The following is a 22,588-nucleotide window of genomic DNA, read 5'->3' on the forward strand; positions in this document are numbered from 1 at the left end:
GAATTCAGATCATATAATGCAGCTTGAAGTCAAATTTAAAATAAACAAATATTTCATTGTGCTTCACATCATCCCATATTAAAAAAAAATATTTCATATGAAAATTTCTTTCTTAATCAAGAAGATATATATATATATATATATATATATATATATAATTTATTTATTTATTTATTTATTTTGAGATGTATTAAAAAAACATTTTTTCTCTAGAATAACGAAAAAATAGTAAATGAAGTATACTAAATAAATTTATTGAATAATATGCTTTCAAAGTATTAAATGTGGAATCCCAGACAAAAATCGAAAAATCTAAGATGGATATCTCTAACTCATTAAAGTCTGCTTTTGTTGGTGCACAATATTGATGGATTGGAATTTAGGATGAGTTAGCTAAAGAAAACTAAAGAAATGTCACCAACAAATTATTTTCTATTCTAATTTTTATTACATAATTAGATTAATTTTCTAGTTATGATATCTATATTATTAAAACAGACATGCAATTCTAATTTAAATTATTTCCAATTGATCTATGTTAAGTTGAAATCTCTTTTAATGACAATTTTTAGTCATGTACTCAAAACAGAAATAAATTAATAAATTAATTAATATTGATTGATTGATTGATTTGAACCTTATGCAATTTTACTGATACTAATTTACTACTTTCTTTTCTTTCTCTTTATCTCATAAGCCTCCAAGAACAGATTTTTGTTCAAATATTTACATATGGTGATTAAAATTCTGTGGCTTGATTAAAATCAGATGAAATAAATTGATAAATTTAAAATTTGGTGTTTAATATCAACTCAAATGTTAAGTTTTAAAAAAGAAGATCATTTCCAAGCATGGAAAAATCTCAAATTAAAAGTTTTCTGTCATTCAAAAAAATCACCAATGGATGATTGGTATCACTTCTGTTTTGAGTACATGGCTAAAAACTATTATTAGAAGACTTACGAATGGACATTTAGAATGAAATAAATAAATGTGCATCTATTCGCACTCCATTCACACATGATGTAAAATAAATGGTGTGAGTTGATACTTGACCAGACTTGTCTGGAAAAGTCATTTGTGAATTGACACAGATTAAGACATGCTTCCAGTAGTAAACTTAATCCTAGACTGTGTATAAATATACATATAAATACATCAAGACATACGCACATTCACATCCACAGGACAAAAATACAAATACACACTCCCACAACAAATATATACTGAACAGACAAAAATGTACTGAACAAAATGCATTAAACAACGAATTCCACGAAAACTACACAAAGAGAATGTTGATATTCACATTTTCTGTTCTTCACGGAGGACATCATGAATACAAATCAAAACTCTAACATCAGGTCTGAATTGGATTATTAAGCTCATAAAACAATAAACTCACCAAGTCACAGCACCTGCTACAATGACCCAAAGGTAAGCTGAATCTGTTCAGAATTGGAAGGTCCAAGCACATTGGTTTCAAGCGCACCCTAGCACGTGGTTGTGCAAGCCGTCGCCTCGGCCCGCTTGAGTACGACGCTGAGACCGATTCAGTGTCGGGATCTGAGCTACTCGACAAGCCTTCAGCTGACAACGGTCAACCCACCTCGAACAATTCAACCTTACAGCGTTAGCGCCACACAATCGTGACGTCGAGATCAGGAAGCTGATATACCTCCCTTCAAGGCTGATGAAGGCCTTCATGGTTCCGTCTCTTGCTACGCTGTGTCAGGCTATGTCACATGTTGAACAGCGTTGTTCATATTGTGGCTGTTTGTGTAGCATGGGCATACATCAACATTGGAGGGGGGTTCCATGCTTTACACCGAAACTATGAATCGAGCTACAAGTGCAACAGTAACAGTCGAAGGAGAGATTGCATTGACGGTTTGTTTCTGGTGACTAGAGTAGCAAATGCGTGAAGAAGTAATATGACGAATGCTGACAAGAGTATGGAACCTCTGGGGTTTGATGCGCAGTATCCAGCCCCCGGTACCATGAAGCTCGGCATGAGCCCTTTGAGCCAGACACTGTGCATGGACAAGACCGACACCATGAAGATGGGCGACGTTTCGGCGCGCTTGACATGGGTCGACTTGTGGGTGACCACCAAACGAAGCGGATCTAAGCAGATCATCCTACAAGGAATCACAGGTACACATGGAAACGTTCTTCGGAAAACAGTTTCTCAGTTCATTGAGCTACATGACCTACAGTGAGGATTTTGAGTTAATCTGCTGAGTGTTTCGACGATTGCTGCTTGACCAGTTCGAGTGTTCGAGTGCGTACATTATTCAAGCTTTTAACTGGACTCAGGGATGCATGGTTTCTGGTGCTTTCAGGTTACGCGGAGCCGGGGTCTATTTCGGCTATCATGGGTCCATCAGGCTCCGGAAAGTCCACCCTTCTCGACACATTAGCAGGTGATCAATCAAAGCTTCAATTGCGGCAGCCTCTCCTAACTCCCACTGTCGCCACTGATTTGCAAGCTCGAAGTTGTCGGTATTGGTTATGGTGATTGGTTCTGTGGGGTTGCGTGGGTTGTGATTGTTCAGGAAGACTTGCGACGAACACAGCTCTTACCGGACAAGTTCGACTCAACGGCCACTCGAAAACAACTCTGTCTCACGGAACTGCGGTAACTCCATCACTCTCACCGGCATTGGGTCTATTATTATTATTGGTTTCGTGAGAAGAATAAATGCCTCAAAGTTCACTTACATATCACAGGCATTTTTAGATGAAAAAATGGGTGTTTGCTAACCAGGGATACGTTACTCAAACGGACGTCCTCATAGGAACGCTCACTGTGAAGGAGACGATCGACTATTCCGCATGTTTGCGGCTTCCGAGCTACATGACACCATCTCAAAAGAAAGCCATAGTATACAGCACCATTCAGGAGTTGGGGCTGCACGATTGTCGCAACACGCCAGTGGGTAACTGGCACACCCGAGGGTTGAGCGGAGGAGAGAAGCGGCGGCTGAGCATCGCTTTGGAAATCCTGGCTCGACTTCGTCTGCTATTTCTTGACGAGCCCACCACTGGATTGGACAGGTTGGCAAGTGTTTAATTACGTCTTTCAGTAGACAAAGCTCTCGAATCGTGAGGGTGTGCCCAATTTATTGGTAGAACGTACAACTCATTTCCTAGAGTGATGATCGAATGATCATGTCTTTGTCCCTTCCAGTCACCAATGTATGGTGGATTAACTCCCATGCAGTGCTGCGGCATTTTTCGTGATCACAACACTGCGAAATCTATCACGAGATGGGCGTACCATTATTGCCTCAATCCATCAACCCAGCGGCGAGGTCTTTGAGATGTTCGACAGTTTGACCCTACTCTCCGGGGGCAAGCTAATGTACTTCGGGCATGCCTACAACGCGATCGAGGTACAACCATCCCCGTTGCGACTCTCTCAATATTACGAGCGGACAACATCCTCACTTGCGCCCCCATCTTTCTCTTTGTATATGTAATCGTTGATATATAGCAGAATCTCGGGTGAAAAAGTGATATAAAAACCTGAAGTGAGGAAAAATTTCACTGTGCAAACAGCATTTCAAGGCTGCAGGATTTCCCTGCCCCTCGCTGCGGAACCCCTCCGATCACTTCCTTCGTGCTATTAACGCCGATTTCGATAAAATGAAATCCAATCTCAAGGGATCCTTCAGAACGAAGGTGAGGGTCACCCTTTTTCCTGTGACTAGACGATTAAACTGGTCACAGTTTCCTGCCTTGAAGCTTAGCCTCATCACATCACTCACATTCGATTCACAACTCAGCCGCGGAATCCTATACTTGTCATGGCAGGACTTGGAAAGCGTGGATCCGATTGACAGGACGAGAACCAAACAGGTGACAAGGATAATTAGTGAGGCATACCAGAGCAGCGAGTACGCCAAATAAACCATGTCACGAATTCATGAAATCCTACAAATGCATGGGACGGTTCTTGAGGCCGGTGGAAGTCAAGCTAGTTTCTTCAAGCAAAGCTTAACCCTCACACGCCGCTCGTTCGTCAACATGAGCCGGGACTTCGGTTACTACTGGCTCCGCCTCGTAATCTACATTATTATATCTTTTTGCGTCGGCTCCGTCTTCTTCAACCTCGACAACAACTTCGGCGACATTTTGGTCTATTTCCACTCCACTCTGCAAAAATAAGTTGTGCGCTTAGAAACCCATACATCCTGCATGTAACGTAGCAATCTTTGTACGTCAGTGACTGTTTCTCTTGGGTGATTGTTTTGTCAGGGAAGAGCTGGATGCATCTTCTTCGTGAGCGGGTTTCTGACCTTCATGTCCATTGGAGGTTTTCCATTCTTCGTGGAAGATATGAAAGTAACGACCCTGACTCTCTTTTGAAGATTAAGATTCTCTTCTTCGATGTTGAAGAACCCATTCCGAAATTGGCAATGAGAATGCTGTCGAGCAGTTGCTGCTAAGTGAGTGATGGCTGCGAGTGCGATTGTGCAGGTTTTCAACCGGGAGAGGCAGAACGGGCACTACGGGGTGGTAGCCTTTGTGGTGGGCAACACTGTCTCCTCAATTCCTTTCCTCTTCCTCATCGCTCTTGTTTCCAGCGTCCTCGTGTACTACATGGCCGGATTGCATTCCGGCCTCGACCACTTCGCCTACTTCGTCATCTCACTCTTCGCTCAGGTGACCATAGCGGAGAGCCTCATGATGGCCATCGCAAGTCTGGTTTCCAACTTCCTCATCTGCATCGTCACCGGTGCAGCAATCCAGGGCGTTTTCATGCTGTTGGGGGGCTTCTTCATGAGAATAGATAAAATCCCTAAGCCTCTGTGGCGGTACCCGCTCTCCTACATCAGCTTCGACATGTACGCCCTTCAGGTAACCATAAACCCTAAACCCTAACTTGCTCGCCCAACTCAGTTGTGATCGGTCTCCAACAATGGCTGATTCGCAAGTGTGTGGGTATGGCAGGGAATTTACCTCAATGAATTCACGGGGTTAACGTTTGAGAATTACGTGCTGGACGGTAAGAAGATCAGCCCCCCAATCCCAGGCTGGTACGCGATCCGAGAGATGTACGGGATCAAAGGCGAGTTCACGAAGTGGCAGGACATCTCGGTGCTGTTCGCCATGATCTTATCTTACCGCATCATCTTCTTACTATGTATTAAATTGCGCGAGAAGCTAGAGCCCTTTGTAAGGTTAAAGTTCACGCAGTACCGCACCGACAAGAAGCTTTCTTCCAAACACTCGGAGCTCTGAGACATCTTCCGGCCCGTGATGCCACCCACCGTAACATCACAACACGATGCCGTGTCCTCATCAAATGACTACCGATGTCTCTGTGCATGATCTGTTCTTACTGAAGGAACACAACTGATATAAACTTCCCCCTAGCACACTGAACTCCTTCACTCTGAACCTTGAGCCTCTCAACCTCAAAACCCTAAACCCTTGATGCTCTGATTCACTATCTGTAGCCTTCTTTTTCTCTGAACTTCTTTTTTCTTTTTTTTCTTTTTTTTTTTCGACACAAATAGAGAGTTACTCTGTAGCAAGTAAAATGCAGTTACAGTACCCGGCCTGGCGTATTAGAGTTACTTATGGGTTATTATTTACGAATGGGTTAATCGGACTAAAAAGCTTACATTCTGGTCTATTGCGTTCCCACTTTGCTAGAGTCTGGTTTGTGCACCATTGCATGCAGAAAAGCCTAATGAGTTCTGCTGCTTGTTGCGGCTTGCTTTTGGCGCTCCTTTGCGTATTGAGCCACAAGCTTCTGCCATAGTTGACGAGTTTCAACCAAATTGTGTGAAGAACTTATTCTTGCAACCATTATATTCCGTTAAATGCAGCATCATTCCTTTCGATCCTCAAAACCCACATAATGATTCCCCGAAGTAGCAACCAGAATCTGCTCGCCTTCTTGAATCTTCTCGGAATCCTACATGCAAATACACAATGCTTCCGAGAAGCAGAGAATCGTGTGAGCCTCTGGCTTTGTATGCATTCAATCTGCGACATGTATTGGATCCCATTCCGAACTTCTTGGTGTCCCGTTCCTCTCGCAGTACCCTTGGGAACCTGTCGCAATTGAATTCCTATGTTAGGAGCTGGGGTAAGGAGATGAAGAATGTAAATCCCCCATCTCCATGCTCTTGATGTATTGCTGCATTTCCTGAATCTGTGGAGTACAGATTCTTGGGCTTTCGTTGTACACACTGGGCACCCTTGGTCCGTTTCAGCACAGGTTTGCCCTCTCCAAGAGTTCACCGCGATGGCTCTATGCCAGGTTAACCATATGAGGCCTGCTTCTTTCCTGGTTCGCTCAGGATCCTACGTGAGTCCATTTCAACTTAAAATCCTCCGGCAGTATGCCACCCCACTTCTGTGTTAGCACATTTGGGATTGTATGTCGTTTTTTAAGAAGGGAGCGACCAAGGTTGGCAGAATAATCCATAAACGGCACTTGGCTTCTCCATTGTAAGCGTCCTGGGTCCCTGGTGAGTTGGTTAAATTTGCCATAGCAGAAGTGGGTGATCGCTCTGTGCTTGCCTCTCTTGGTGGAGAGGACTCGTATCCTTCTTGGGGTCCCTTCTGTGTAGGTCCCTCCGAGATCGACTGTGGCTGTTCCTCTGTCCTGGGCTTGGCGCCAGCTCTGTGAGAGCTCACAGATGGTATTTCTGTGCCCCTCCACTGTGAATGGCTTGGTGTGAAGTGGGATCCGGAATGTTGTGGATCTTAAATGTGTCTTATAGCTCGTCGTTGTTTGCCAACATACTACCTGCTGCTGGGAGTCCTCATTGTTGAAAAGACCAATCCACTCCCCCTCATGTAGCTCTTGGTTTAGACGTGGGATGAGATGGTGTAGATGAGCTATTACATTGGTAAGAGCCTGCCACGCTCCTTCCTCATGTGATTGTAAATCAACACAATTTTTGATATCTTTGAAGCTTGTGAAGTTGTAGTTTAGCCATATACCCCCCAATTTTTGTAGGCCTTGTTTGTGGAGTTCTGCTGCCTTTATCTTTGAGAATCCTAATCTTATTTGACTGTTATTGGGAGAAGGCTGTAGGCTGCAATTAATCTTTTCCTCATGACATGTTGGTGGAAGGTATGTCATCTCTGGAAGGAGGATCTTCCGGGCTAATGCAATTCTTTTCCATATTTTTAAACCTTTTCTACTTTGGTGCTTTGGTATGGTGAAGAATTTTAAACTTGGTTGCCAACTAGCTCTTATATATGGTTGGTACTCCTTGAGATGGTGTTTTAGTAATATGTGCAGATTTGATTCAAGTGGTTCTATTGCTTTGAAAATCCATTTGCCTAGAAGGGTCATTGTTGCATCCAAAGAATTGATAAGATTAACTCCGCCTTTGTTTAGAGATTGACAATAATGAAGTTATGCCACTTTGGTGCAAGTCCATTCCATTGTACTTTCAGCCAAGTAGTTGCTTAAAGAAGCTTTGATCTTTGATATGCCTTTCTTGGTTCCTCTCCAAATTGAAATAAAATAGAACATTATAGAGAGTAAAACTATATTAACAATTATTCTTCTACTCATAGTATAAATTAATTATAAGCTCTAATATTCTAGTTTTTTGTTAATTTTTTTATTGTAGGAAGGAGTCGAAGTTTGTGAAAGACAAAAAGATACCAAATAGAGTTCCTAATAATTTACTCACTTCATTTTCTTCTGCTCATGTGATGCCTAAATCATTTATTCGTAGAAGTTGGTTTGGCATAGCATAGTTCTTCACATATCTACTTGATTTGTTCTAATTTAATATTAGGCATGAGTCTAGACAAAAGGCTTTAAGTATATATATGTCATAACATATATTAGACTCTTTTCTAAGCGAAGTCAAAGATGTATCATTTACAAATTGAGCCATAATTTGTTGTTTAGAAACTATGAAGAATTGAATTTTTTTTATATGAATCTCAAGCTTACTTCTTTAATGAACATTGTGTAGAAGACTTCTAATACTATAAGGAATAGATAAAGAGTTAGTAAACAACCTTCTCTTATTTTTCTGTCTATTGAAAAAGATTTTAAAAGAGATCTATTAATCTTCATACATACTTCAATGTCTTGAAGAAGTAGCTTGATCATGTGACTAAACTCCTTAGGTAGTTCTATAGCCTTTATAATAGAAAAATAAAAATTTCCAGTCTACTTTGTCATAAGGTTTTGCAAAATCTAGTTTTAAGAAAAATAAGCAGTTGTTTTGTCTTCTCCGCCCATGCTATAGTTTCTTTTGTCAATAATATGTTATCGAGAATAAACAGATTTGACAAAAAAGTTGATTGATTTAAGCAAATTTATTTCATAATATTTTCTAGAGAAGCTTTATAGATGCTGCTTTGACTTTACATATGTTTGTAGTTAATTGGTAGGCTAGAAACTTAATTAATAAGTTAATTAAGTATTGATAGCTTACAGAATAAGCTAACTATGTAGCGCACATATAGAAAACTTGTCTTAGAAGTTAAGATATGTATCTTACAAAGTCAACATGTTTTAGAGGTCCTATAGGACATTACCACATAGCTCCTAGATAAGAGTATATATAGAAGTAAGAGTGAAGCCTTCTTTACTTTTGTCAATATTTTTTTAGTATTTAGTCTTATTTCAAGTCTTTCTATTCTTCTTGTCTTTGGTAATAGTTGTTACGGACATACATTTGAAGAAGATTTTTGAAGGTTCTAGGAGGTTTCAGAAGGTTTTAAAAGATTCTAGTAGATTTTGAGAAAGTTTTAGAAGGTCATAGGAGGTCCTAGAAGGTTCTAAGAGACTTTAGATGATTTAGGAAGTTGTTGAAGAAGGATCTTAGGCTTACTTTGTTCTCAAACCTCATAGAAACTTCTCAAAAAGCTTCCTAGGACCTAGTATATATAGGAGTCGAGGCTAAGGGGATCCTTAGTCTCAAGAACTTACTTCTTGTGGTCTAACTAAGACCTTCTTGCCTTGTATCTAGTTGTTCTTTTAATGTCGAGTTAACTCCAATCCTTAGTCTTGAATACTTATCTTGTATATGGTCCCTAACAGTTTCTCAAGACTGCCATAAAATAATATTAGGAGCTTAGTCTTTCTTGATAGAGAATAGATTACCCCTCTTCTTGGAAGTAATAAAGTATTTTAGAGGTTGCATATTATCCTCCTCTAGACTAATATTGTTCTTTTCTTAATATTCTTTTGGTTTCTTTTTTTTATCTCATAGATCAAGTTTTTTTCTTATGAAGGCATGTATTTTTTTAATTTTTTATAGCAGAAGGTAAAAAAGTCAGTATGATAGACTTAAAAGAGATCAAATTAGATTATATTATTAATGCACTTGAAGCATTGAGGATAAGGATAGAGACTTTTTCGAACCAGAATGAAGAAATATATATGACCATACATAATGGTCAAAGAGCCGAAGTGCCTCAACTACCATATGAAATTGTAATAGAGGTTCCAAATTTTCAAATGACTATATCTACTTCAAACATGGGAGATGCATCTACTCAAGGCAATGATTTGACAACAATAACAATAAAAGAACCAAAGTTCAGCCTTCCAAAAAAGTTCAATGGCACTTGCTCAAAATTTTGTGGCTTTATAAATCAAGTACGACTAACTAACTTGCTTCAACCTCAACAATATTCTACTAAAGCCTCTTGTATTGGTTTGGTTAGAACCTTGTTCTCAGATCAAGCTTTATCTTAGTTCGCTCCATTATTTGAAAAGAATTTTCTTATGTTGCACAATTTTGAAGCATTTTTGGCAAAATTTGCAGAAGCATTTGGTGAACATGATAAGGTTCATTCTTCAACAACTAAAATTCGAAGCCTTTGAGAAGGAACCCACTCTGCATCAATGTATGCCTCAAATTTTTGATAATTAGCATATAATATAAATTGGAGAGAAGATGCATTGATGAGCGAATTTTATTGGGAATTAAGAGACAATGTCAAGGACTTATTATTGTCTATGACAGATCCTCTAACATTCAATGAAGCCATTAGTCAAGCTGTAAAGTGCGATAATCATTTATTTCAATGACGATAAGATAAACAATCTTCAATTATGTCACATGTATACACCAATTATTCTGCAGCTTCTTCACCACCTAATTCTAATAAGTAGTTGGAAGCAGAAGATATGCAGATTGGTGGAGTTTGCTTCAAACTTCTTTTTGAACAAGAAAAATAGCATCAAAGGAAACTTGACCTATGATTATATTGCAAAAAATCTAATCATAAGGTTAATAATTGTTCAAAAAAATACTAGTGTACATATTAAATCAAGAATGCTACCACATCATCAAAAGCGTTGTAAGAAAACAAGGGCATCCAACCATAGTAGGGAGCGTGTGGCTAGATTCTTCACTATCACAAACCAAAAAAGATCGTGTACTTTCTACTAGCCCTTCTCATTTTTTTACTATACCTATATAATTAGGAGTCACAAAACTAGATTGTCATGCATTACTTCACTTAGGAACCTCTACATGTTTTATTGACAAAGAATTTTTTAGATCACAAAAAATCTGTAGAATCAAAAAATCCAAAGTCATACATATAGAAGTAATAGATAGTCGACCTTTGTCTTCTAGAGACATCATTCATGAAACAATTCCATTAGAAATAACCTTTGACAATCATAGTAACTAAGTAGTATTCAACGTCTTTAGATCACCATCAAGTCCAATTATTTTAGGACTTTTATGACTCGAAAAATATAATCCATAGATAGATTGGACATCACAAAAGTTAGAATTTCTTCTAGTAGATTATGGAATCTCTAGATCTATGAAAAAGCTTCTAACATCCGACAAGCTTAAATTTAAATAACATTTATTTATTAGAGCTAGAACATTTGTGAGGGCAGCCAAATAAGGTATTAGGTTTGCTATCTATGCAAATCCACAATAAAAACTTATGGTTATTACAATAATAATTCTAGAGGCATATAAGGATTTTATAGATGTATTTGAAAAGAAAAATGCAGATATCCTAATGAAGCACTATCCTTACGACTGTGGAATTGTTCTTCAAAAGGTACTCAACTATTATTTGGACCCATCTATAATTTATTCCAGAATGAGCTTGCGACTTTAAAAGAGTACATCGAAGAAAATTTGGCTAAGAGTTTTATTTAACATTCTAAGTCACCAGTTGATGCTCCGATATTATTTTTGAAGAAGAAAGATGGATCCTTATAAGTATGTATTGATTACCACGGTCTTAATAAAATCACGATAAAGAATCAATATCCATTGCCGTTGATATCCAGACTTCTTGATCAACTCAGCGAAGTAAAAATCTTTACAAAGATTGATCTATGAGGCATGTATAACTTGATATGCATTAAAGAAGGAGATGAATGAAAGACAGTATTTCGCACCAGGTATGGATATTTTAAATACAATGTCATGCCTTTTGGACTTACCAATGCTCTAGTCATATTCCAACACTTAATGAATGGCATATTTCATGAGTATCTTAATGAATTTGTTGTGATTTATTTCGATGATATTCTGATCTTTTCGAAGGATTTAGAAGACCATAAAAAATAGGTCTGCCTTAAGCTGGAAAATCTACAAAATACTCGGTTATATGCAAAATTGAAAAAGTGTATATTTCATGCATCTCAAGTCAAATTTGTTGGATATATTATTTCCAACAAAGGCCTTTTTATGGATCTAAAGAAGATACAGCAATCATCAATTGAGCAAAGCCAAAAACCATACGTAATGTCCAATATTTTTTTGAATTTGTAAACTTCTGCATGATTTTTGTTAAGAATTACTCCAAGACTATTGCTCCACTTATGTAATTGACATACAATGACAAACTAGACTAGGGCCTCAAGATAGAGAAAGCTTTTCAAAGCTTAAAAGATGCATTTATAATAGCTCTAATTTTGATACATCCAATTTTCAATAAACTCTATTTTATGGAAACCAATGCCTCAAAATTTGCATTGAAAGTAGTTTTTTCATAATATAAAGAAGATAGCAAACTTCATCTAATTGCATTCTATTTTAAAAAATTCTCAGCAGTAGAAATTAATTACAAAATCCATGATAAAGAACTACTTAATATCCTATATTCTTTCCAAGAATGATGCCACTTTCTTGAAGGCTTGTCTCATCAAGCAACTATAAATATAGATCATAAGAATCTTGAATACTTCATATCAGCCTGAATATTAAACTGTCGCCAAGCACGTTGGAATATATCTTTATTATAATTTGACTTTTGCATCACATATCGACTATCAAGGACAAGAACTCGATGAAAAAATAATTCAGACAAGTGAGTCTTCACTCAAAGAAAGGTAACAAAATATAAATAAACAAGTATGTATATTGAAAGAGAAACTGGAATGGCTATTGCCAAAAGACAAAGAAACTAGAGACCCTTGAAACTAGATTGGAAGCAAAAAAAGAGTTGACAAGAGTGAAGAAGCCTTCACTCTTGTCTCTATATATACTATCTAACTAGGGGCTACGTGGTGACGTTCTATAGGACCTCCAATATATCTTGACTTTTTAGAATACATGCCTTGACTTACAAGGCAAGTTTTTCTACGTGTGGGCCATATAGTTAGCTTGATCTTGAAGCTAACAACATGTGTGGCACATGGCCAACTTGTTGACGACGTTTCTAATCCAAAAAGTCAATTAAAGACACCTATGAAGTCAAAGCAACATCTATGAAGCTTCTAGAAAGCTTCCATATCAAATACTATAGAATTAACTTATTTTTACTTACTTTTACTTACTTCTACTTATTTGTATATGTAATTACTAGCTTACATGATTATGTCCGTGACATTATCCCCCCTTCTAGGGACGAGTTCTACGAGGAGCGGTCATCATATGTTGAGGAAATCTATGATGCCACGAATTGTATTCGCCACATACTCTGATCTTTGTTCTCTTCGAAGATGATTGATAGGGCCTCTCAACCATCGGTAGTGTCTCATACCAGGGCGAGAAGACCAGCCAGTTATTTGATCATTGTTGAGGCCTTCGTAACTTCCTTCGAATATAATATTTGGAACACCATCAAGAGTTGTTCCTACCTCTAGCACAATCACCAAACATCGGAAGTCCCTTCCCAAATCGTGATATCAAACGCATTGTATCTCGCCATCTATTCCAGGAAGAATATGTCGTTCTTGAAGATCTTCATCTCGATTGCGTCGTCTTGAAGGTTGTGACAATCGTAATGTTTCATCCGACAGGTCAGCAAATGAAGGCTCTTGAGTCGAATCCACTGGTTGTTGGTTCTCCATCTCCTGAGCATCACTACTACAAAGAAGCTACGAACAAGAATTGAAAGTAGAATGTTATCTTGCCTAGATGTTGTTTTTTTTATAAAGAAGGTTTTCATCTTGATGGATGTCATCGATGAAAAGCCTCCATCGCCTTTACTGCATTTGCAAGATTCTTTATTGGCTCCCATGTGCATTCACTAATATCATATCCGCGCCAATGGACAAGATATTCTAATTTATTTTGGTGCCGCCTTGAATCTAAGACTTCTTCTACTTCAAACTCTTCATTATTGTCCACTTCTATAAGAGGAAGTGGAGCTTGTCGTCTTCTTGGTATGTCCACTGTCTTGTATGGTTCAAGAAGAGATACGTGGAATACTGGATGGATTTTCATTGACTCTGGTAGATGTAAACGATATGCAACTGGATTGATTTGTGCAAAAATAGAAAATGGTCCTAGCCTTTGATAGTCCAACTTGTCACAAGGACGAGTGATCTTGATATTGTGACAAAGTAGCCATACCTTATCACCCAAGATGAATGATGGTTGTTCCTTTCGATAGACATCCGCATTGAGCTTTTGTTATTCTTGAGCCTCTTTTAACTACACCTTCATTGTTGTATGTAGCTCTGATAAATGAATTGCTAAATCTTTGGCAACAGAAATATCAACTTTTGAAAAGTCAAAAATATCAAGTCATGGATGATAACCATAATTAGCAAAGAAAGGTGTTTGTTTTGTAGAAGAATGTACCGTGTTATTATAAGCAAACTCTACCAATAGTAAAAGAGTTGTCCAATCATCTTGTTGGTAATTAATGGTACATCTTAAATATTGCTCCAAAATTTGATTAATACGCTCTGTTTGTCTATCAGTTTGGGGATGGAATACCGAAGATAGTTTTATATCCACTTTAAGAATCTTGAAAAGAGTCTGCCAAAATCTTGATACAAATTGAGTTCCCCTATCTGATATAATATCCTTGGGTAATCCATGATAGCGATAGATATTGTCAAGAAAGAGTTTAGCTGTTTCTTCACCTGTGATAGATTTTGTACATAGTACAAAATGTGCCATCTTGGTAAAACGATCTACTATCACGAATATAGAATCATAAGAACCTGAGATTGGAAGATCCGTGATGAAGTCCATAGAAACAGAAGACCATGGTTGTTCTAGAATGGGTAATGGCTGAAGAAGTTCAAAAGGTCGATGATGAGGAGTTTTTGATCTTGAACAAACATCACATGATTGTACAAAGTCTTTAACTGCCTTCCCTCAAACAAAAATCCCTAGATATCAACTCCAAAGTCTTATTATATCCAAAATGTCCTGCTGCTAGGAAGTCGTGACGAGCTTGAAGAACACGTAAACATGCTTCTCCTTCTGGAACATATAGGCGTCCTTCGAAATAGAGTAGGTTGTTCTTGAATTCAAATTTAGAAAGATCATGAGATTTAGAAGAATTATTCTTGATATCATGAACAAGAGAGTCTAAAGACATACTTAACTGGACTTGATTAAGAAAAGTTAAATCAACAGTCAATGTTGATTTTATTACTCGAAGATGAAATTGCTCCGGCTTCAAGAGAACCATTCTTTGTTGCTCAAAAGCTGCATCTCCTTCTTTTGGTGCAAGATAAGAACGTCTAGACAAGCCATCAGACAAACCTTGTTGTTTTTCTGGCCGATAAGTAATGATAAATTCGATTCTTGATAAAGACATGCTCCAACGAGCTTGGCGACGATTTAATACGCGTGTTGACATAAAATATTTAAGGTTCTTGTGATCCATATATATGGTGACTGGACTAGAAGCGCCTTCTAGATAATGACGCCATTCTTGAAAAGAATCCATAATTGCAAGAAGTTCTTTGTCGTGGATCTCGTAATTGATTTCTGCTGCTGAGAATTTTCTTGAATGAAAGGCTACAGGATGAAGTTTGTCATCTATTCCCATTTGTGATAAAACCGCACCCAGAGCAAAGTCCGATGCATCTGTTTCCATAAAGAATGCTTTAGAAAAATCAACATGATATAAGATTGGTGCAAAAACAAACGCTGTCTTCAAAGATTCAAAAGCAACTTTCGCTTCTTGATTCCATTGGAGTTTGTCTTTACAAGTCAAATGTGTAAGTGGAGCTGCAACTCGAGAGAAATCTTTGATGAAGATCCGATAGTAGTTGACAAATCCCAAAAAATATTGGACATCTCTTACCGTTTTTAGGATCTTCTAGTCTATAATAGTTTGAACTTTCTTAGGATCCATCATAAGTCCATCATTTGAAATGATGTAACCTAAGAAATCGACTTGAGTAGTGTGGAATACACACTTTTCTAACTTGGCATAGAGTCCTGCATCTCTTAATTTTTGTAACACATGACAAACATGAAGTTCATCTTTTTCTAGATTCTTAGAATAGATCAAGTTGTTGGCTAGATAACAGACCACAAAATCGTCCAAAAACTCTCGAAAAACATCATTCATTAGATGTTGAAAAGCTGCTAGTGCATTTGTAAGTCCAAAAGGCATGATGTTGTATTCAAAATGTCCATACCTAGTTCGAAACGCAGTCTTCCATTCATCTCTTTCTTTGATGCGTACTAGATTGTATGCTCCTCAAAGATCTATTTTTGTATAGATCTTAGCTTGATTCAGCTGATCAAGAAGTCCAGATATTAAAGGTAGTTGATACCTGTTCTTGATGGTAATCTTGTTGAGTCCTCGATAATCAAGACACATCCGCAATGATCCATCTTTTTTCTTCACAAATAGAATTGGAGCTCCTGCCGGAGATTTAGAATGGCATATGAAATTCTTGGCTAGATTTTCTTCAATATACTCCTTGAGTTCAGCCAACTCATTTTGTGATAAACTGTAGATTGGTCCGAATGGCGGTTGTGCTCTTTCTTGAAGGTCAATTGAGCAATCATAGGGACAATGTTCTGGGAGTGTATCCACATTCTTTTTTTCAAATACATCTTAAAATTCTTGATATTGGCTTGGAATGCCACTTGAAGTCTTTTCACCAATAGAAACGGGTGTGGCATAAATAATATATGGTGATTCTTTCATAGCAGCTGTCATGGACATACATTGGAAGATTCTTCGAATATTCTTCTAGAATATTCTCTAAAGATTCTCTAAAGATTCCTTTAGAAGGTTCTAGAATATTCTTAGAATATTCCCTAAAGATTCTTTTAGAAGGTTCTAGAATATTCTGATAGATTCTAGGAAGTTGCTCGAGAAGTTTTCTAATTAGTAGAAGTTGTTGGAGAAGCGTCCTAGTTAGCGGAAGTAGCTCGAGAAGCTTCCTATTCAGTAGTATATATAGGAGTCGAGGCTGAAGGGTTCTTCAGTCTCGACAACACATCTCTTGGAGTTCTAGCTCACCTTTCTGGTGTTGTTCTTGTACTCATCTGATTAATCCAGTTCTTCTTGAACTTCTTGTCTAGTTTTCTTGTCTGTATTTTGTATCCGTGACAGTTTGTCGAGACTGCATTTTCACTGGTATCAGAGCTAGTTCCTTCTTGTTAGAGAGTGGATTACCCCTCTTCTTGAAGGTGTGCTAGTGTTTTAGAGGTTGCGGATTACCCTCCTCTAAACTGATATCTCTTCTTTCTCAATATTGGAGCCTTATTCTTCTTAGAGAGAGTGGATTACCCCTCATCTTGGAGTCTTAAGGCGTTTTAGAGGTTGCGGAGTACTCTCCTCTGAACCAATATTGTCCTCTTGTCAAAACTCTTTTTTCTTCTTTCTGAAGGTTAACCGAAGGTTAAGACGTTAATATGGCTGAAAGTTTGGAATCCAAACTAGACGCCATCATAAATGCTCTTGCCTCATTGTCACATAGGACAACAGAGATCGAAGGAGTCATGGTAGGACTCCATAACAATGGAGCATCTGGGATAGCGCCATCTAAAGCATATCAGCCTCAAACTTCTGCGCCAGAAGAAGCAGTTCTACCTTCAGTTCAACAAGATCGAGTAGTCCTACAACGAAAGGAGCCTCGAGTTAGTCTTCCGGATAAGTTTGATGGAACTCGTTCCAAGTTTCGAGGTTTTGTCAACCAAATCAGGTTGATAACAATTTTACAGCCCGAACGTTATCCGACAGTGTCGTGTTGTAACACGAGTATACAGTGAAAATAAAAAGAAAGGGGAATTTTATTAATATTCAGTTACCTTGAATATTGGGAGCATCGATCAACTCGAGTACAAATACTGAGTGGTCAGGTTCAGTCACTCCGTTACAGTCAGCCGGGGCATACTGAAATGCTCCATTCAATTCCAATAACAGGAGTCAGCAGGAAGAGAAGGACCAATTCACATGACGGGTTCGAGGAGCCAATTGGATCCAATTTCGATAATCCAATCCGGGTCCTCTTATCCAATATGAGACCTGAATTGGCCGGTCAACTCAATGCAGTCTAATTACGGAAAATCCAGGTCTTACTACGGGTCTTAGCCAATCTGATGCGAGGACCAATTTGACCCAATTACGGGAACATCCAGGTTACTACGGGCATCTTTCCCAATATAGGACCTGAATTGGTCGGGCGACTCAATGTGGTCCCGATTACGGGGTTCGATTCTGTTTCAGGCTGTCCTGTTCTCTGTGCCGTTTCAGGGAACGTTGTTTTCAGTAAATGGATTTCTTAAAGGTAAAAACGGAGGAGAAAGCTTGACGGCGAGAGCCAATTTCGGATCCAAGCTTGAGGTGGGAGCCAATTCCGGATCTAAGACGGAAGATTGAAGAAATTCAGAGGATAAGGTTAGGGGGGAGATAGTTTTGAGGGGAGGGTTTTTTTTTTGGAGGGGAAATCGGGGGGGAAGGATTTTTCAAGCTTTTGTAAGGTTACCAGTTCGGTTTTTTTTTGGATGTTTTTGAAGATCAAGGGAATTAGAGAGAGGAGCTTCATGCTTCGGGTTGGGGAAGGAAAGACATAGAATTTGGATTTTTCTTCTTCGTAGAGTTTTGGGGAAGACTGAGGCAATCGCTGCTGAAGTCAGTGTTGTAATGGTGAATCGGGATTTTTAAATGAAGTGGGTTTGAATACTCTTGACTGTTTTGTAAAATCGAGTTACGTCTGTGATTGAAGGATTAAAAGGGTGTCTATAGGATTGAGTATGCAGAGTGAATGAAATTTATTGGGTTAATCTAACAAGACAGTCAGTGGATACAAGATCGTAAGTACAAAGCAGTATTGAAGGTTAACAGTTTGGGTTGTACGGGGTTCTCTGTAACGTCTAGAGACCTACCGGCTGGGGCAAAAAGGACTTCGACAAGCAGTCGAAAAGTACCCGTATAGATTTACGGTACATTGTTGCAGTCGTTTATATTCCAGCAGTCAAAAACTGATAGACTGCTTGACTATCGGCGAATCTCCATACTACCTTCTACAGTCAGACGCCCGGCGCGTTCTCGAGCAGGAAAGCACGTAATATGACATAAGTGGTGAACTCGACGTGAAAGCTTGAGGTGGAAGGTATTGGATTTCGGTAGATTTTATCTTTATTTTTATGGAAAACAAAAATAAAAATTTTGAAGGATTTTTGGGAGAAGTTTCTGGTGGGGAGTCTTCTAAAGGACAAGGTATGCACATGGATCCGTCTATTGCTAGTTTGTTTCAAGCCTTCTCATTGTCAATGCAGCAACAGCAAAGCAATGATCAAAAGGAAGCTTTGGCAACCAAAGCATTGCAAGCAGTGGTCAATAAAATTGATCAATTTGATGGGAGGAATATTTCAAGGTATTTAAGATGTTATGTTCGTGAAATGGAATTAAATCGGGTTTTTGAGAAAAAAATGGTTGCACTATTTGGACTTGCCATGATACCGGAGATAAGGGACCACATTACATCGACTACGGATCGTTGTGGGAATTCATGGGAGGATTTTTCACATGCATTGAAAGACGAATATTTCTTGGAAGATGCTGATCGCGTTACTAAGAAGCTGTTTCTGGGATGGATTGAACGGCCCAATAAGAATTTGCAAGCAACAGAGCTACTAAGGGAATTTGAGAGGCAGTACTCTCAATTATCGAAGGTAGAAAAATTGACATTGGAGCCGAACAAAGTTGATCTATTTCTTCAAGCTGCTGATGGAGAATTGCAAGAGAAATTAGAACCCCTTCTTGAAGACAAAGAAGAAGATGAAGGATTGACAACGAAGTGGAAGAACGTTGAAGATGCGGTGGGGTTGCTTACAAAAAAAGAAAGAAGGAAGGATAGGAGTAATATTCCGAAAACAGTACAAGCACCCAAAGCTCCAGTACGTACAACACCACCGACAATGCCTACAATTCAACCTTCGACATCCTTGTCAAAGAAAGCAGATATGGGTATGGAAGAAATTATACGAGGAATGCGAGATCTTCAAATCAAATTGGCAAGACTTGAAGAGAATACTTCTATAAACAATTCGAAGAATGTTTCAAAACAAGGATATGTACAAAGATGCATTTGGTGTGATGATGCTTCACACACTAGAAAAGATTGCAATGAATTTAATAATATGATACGGCAGGGAATTATTTGCTGGAAAGATGGGAAGATAGCATTGAAAGATAGGGAGGATCTTCTTCAAACCAATTTTGGCAAGGGAGGAATGAGAGCATTGGTTCAAGATTACTTAAAAGAGCATGAAACAGTAGTACGAGAAAGTGCAAGTTATGGTGCTAGAGTAGATGATGAAATTGGTAGAAGTACGGAAACTAGTGAGTTTTGGGCTTCTGCCGTTTCTACAATGCAAGAAGGGAAATTACCTCGAGAAGCGTTATTGAGAACTGCAGCTACAATACGAGGAAGAACAGGTTGGGAGGATCCCGTTGAGTCTCTTTCAGTTCATGCATATATTGCTAAGAGCCAACATGAAGCTTTGATGGAAGAAAAAAGACGAGGAAATTTTGATGATACTAGAGAAGGAAATTCTTTTAAGAGGCAAACTCGAGGAGACAAGGCTCGGGAGGCAGCTTCACAAGAATTGCCTGTAAAGGATACCTCAGCATCATTGGGAGAAAAAACAACGGAGACAAAAGATAAGGGCAAATCAATTGCTTATAAGCTACTTTCTGACATTGAAGCGGCAACAAATTTGAAAGGGGTGTTGGAAGAACGTATATTAAACGCTAAGGTGGAATTCACATTGAAAGAAGTCTTGGGAATTGCAAAGAAGGAATTTCATGATGTTATCATTGACAGCATTAAGCGAAAGAGGCAATTAATGAGCGAAACTGGAATGAGTCATGCTATTGATGCAAGAATATGTAGAGATGAAGAAGAGGTTGATATTGGTTACAAGCAACCAACAAATGAAAAGAATGGGTATAATCAGCGAGTACGTTTCGAAGATTCTAGTGACAAAGAAATGGAAACTTTGAGCCATTATACTCGAAAGCATTGGGCAAGGGCAACTACTGAGGTATTGGTGAAGGTAGGAGATATAGAAGAACCAATAGTTGCTTTGGTGGACCATGGTTCTGAAATAAATCTCATGTCTAAAGATCTTTATAAGAAGCAAAAATGGCCAATTGATATGGAACATGGATGGGCAATACGAGCAGCTAATAACACACGAGGCGAATTATATGGAGCTTATCCAGATGTCAAAATTCGGATTGGGGATGTTGCGACGGAGCAACATTTCTTCGTTCAAGATACAACGTCTTATCCGTTGATTTTAGGACAACCTTATATCACGGCAACACGGATGGAAACAAAGGTACTTGACGATGGTTCTGCTTATGCAAGGGTACGGAGCGAAGATGGGAGGAAAGTTGTACAATTTCTAACAGTACCTCCTAACCATGAACGGAATCGAGATAAGTTGAGGGAGAAACCATTGCCAAAGATTGTTGAAGGATTTAAGGATTTTGGGGAGGTACCACTGTAAAGCGAGATTATGGAGGTACAAAAGAGGAGGTACTCTCGCGAGATGAAGGTGCCTTTGATGCGAGTTTTATTGGTATATTGAAGAATGGAAATATTATGTATAAGAAAGTTGATGATTTTAAAAGAAAAGAAAGAAAAAGATTATATGATATTGAAGGACAATTACGCAAGATAGGTACATTGCAAGATGATGAGAGGATTTTGGGTGTTTATGAAGAAAATGGGCTGGAAGATTCATTGGAATTGATTACATCTATTGGGTTAGGGGATAATGATAAGATTGTTGAGATTCATTCGAGAGAGGTTTATACCATGCTTAAATCTTTTCAAGCACCAGAAGTCACAGTAGAGACGAGATATAAAACGGCAGATAAGAAGGTAAAGCCTGTTGCCGGACCATTACCAGAGGATTCTAAAGAACAAATGGGAGAAGCATCAAAAGAAGCAAGTTTAAGAGATCCAATGAGTATTGGACATCAGTTTACTGAAGAGACTTTTGAAGAATTGAAGATTGGTTCTGATGGTTCTTTATTGCCGGAGGAAATTACTTGCTTCAAAAAGATGTTGGCTATACAAGGTAGATCGTTTGCCTTCGAATCTCATGAAATTGTGTGTGTGGATCCAAATATTGTAACACCTATGGTTATCTTCACTGTACCACATGTACCTTAGAATCTAAGACCGATTCCAGTACCGAGGGTACATTTACCTAAATTGGTTGAGCTATTAAAAGAAAAGATAAAGATGAAAATATTGGAACCTTCATTTGCGCCGTATTCTAGTCGATGGTTTACGGTACCTAAGAAGAATGGATCACTACGGTTTATTCAAGATATGCAGCCGGTGAATGCTGTAACTATCAGGAATGCAGGAATTAGACCTATTGTGGATGAATTTGCTGAGGCGTTTGCTGGAAGGGCGATCTACTCAATGGGTGATTTGTATTCAGGTTATGATCAATTTCAACTTGCCGACGGAAGTAGAGATATGACAACGATGAGGACATCGCTTGGATTGGTTAGAATGTGCACTCTTCCTCAAGGCGCGACTAACTCAGTTGCGCATATGATGAATGGGATGAATAAGGTATTGAGAGATTTTATTTCGGAAAAGACTATGCCTTTTCTGGATGATGTTCCTATAAAAGGGTGCAAAGAAGGAGACAAGGATGAAACTTTAGATACGAGGGGGTGTCGCAGATATGTTGTTGATCATATACAAGATTGTGAAAAGATTTTAACTCGGCTTGGAGAAGTTCATCTTACATTATCGGGTATGAAGTCCGTATTTGGAGTGCGAGAGGTTGTAATTGTTGGACATTTATGCGGATCTTACGGAAGAAAACCAGATCCGACTAAAGTTGATGCAATTGGAAGGATGAAAGAGGATTGTGGTTCTTTAACAGAGGTTCGTAGGTTTTTGGGTGCATGT

The 22,588-nt window shown here is 38.6% G+C and overlaps 1 pseudogene across 1 annotated transcript; it reads left to right on the plus strand.

Moving 5' to 3' along the window:
* Positions 1-1,530: 1,530 nt before the first annotated feature.
* Positions 1,531-5,647, plus strand: LOC112287388 (ABC transporter G family member 11-like; annotated as a pseudogene). The gene is made up of 10 exons (XR_016505252.1): positions 1,531-2,157; positions 2,346-2,426; positions 2,559-2,641; positions 2,771-3,060; positions 3,227-3,398; positions 3,565-3,687; positions 3,820-4,143; positions 4,264-4,350; positions 4,486-4,866; positions 4,960-5,647. The product of XR_016505252.1 is annotated as an ABC transporter G family member 11-like (transcript).
* The last annotated feature ends 16,941 nt before the right edge of the window (positions 5,648-22,588 follow it).

Source organism: Physcomitrium patens, chromosome 10, assembly GCF_059467195.1.
Source record: "Physcomitrium patens ecotype Gransden chromosome 10, ASM5946719v1, whole genome shotgun sequence".
NCBI classification, from domain to species: Eukaryota; Viridiplantae; Streptophyta; class Bryopsida; order Funariales; family Funariaceae; genus Physcomitrium; species Physcomitrium patens.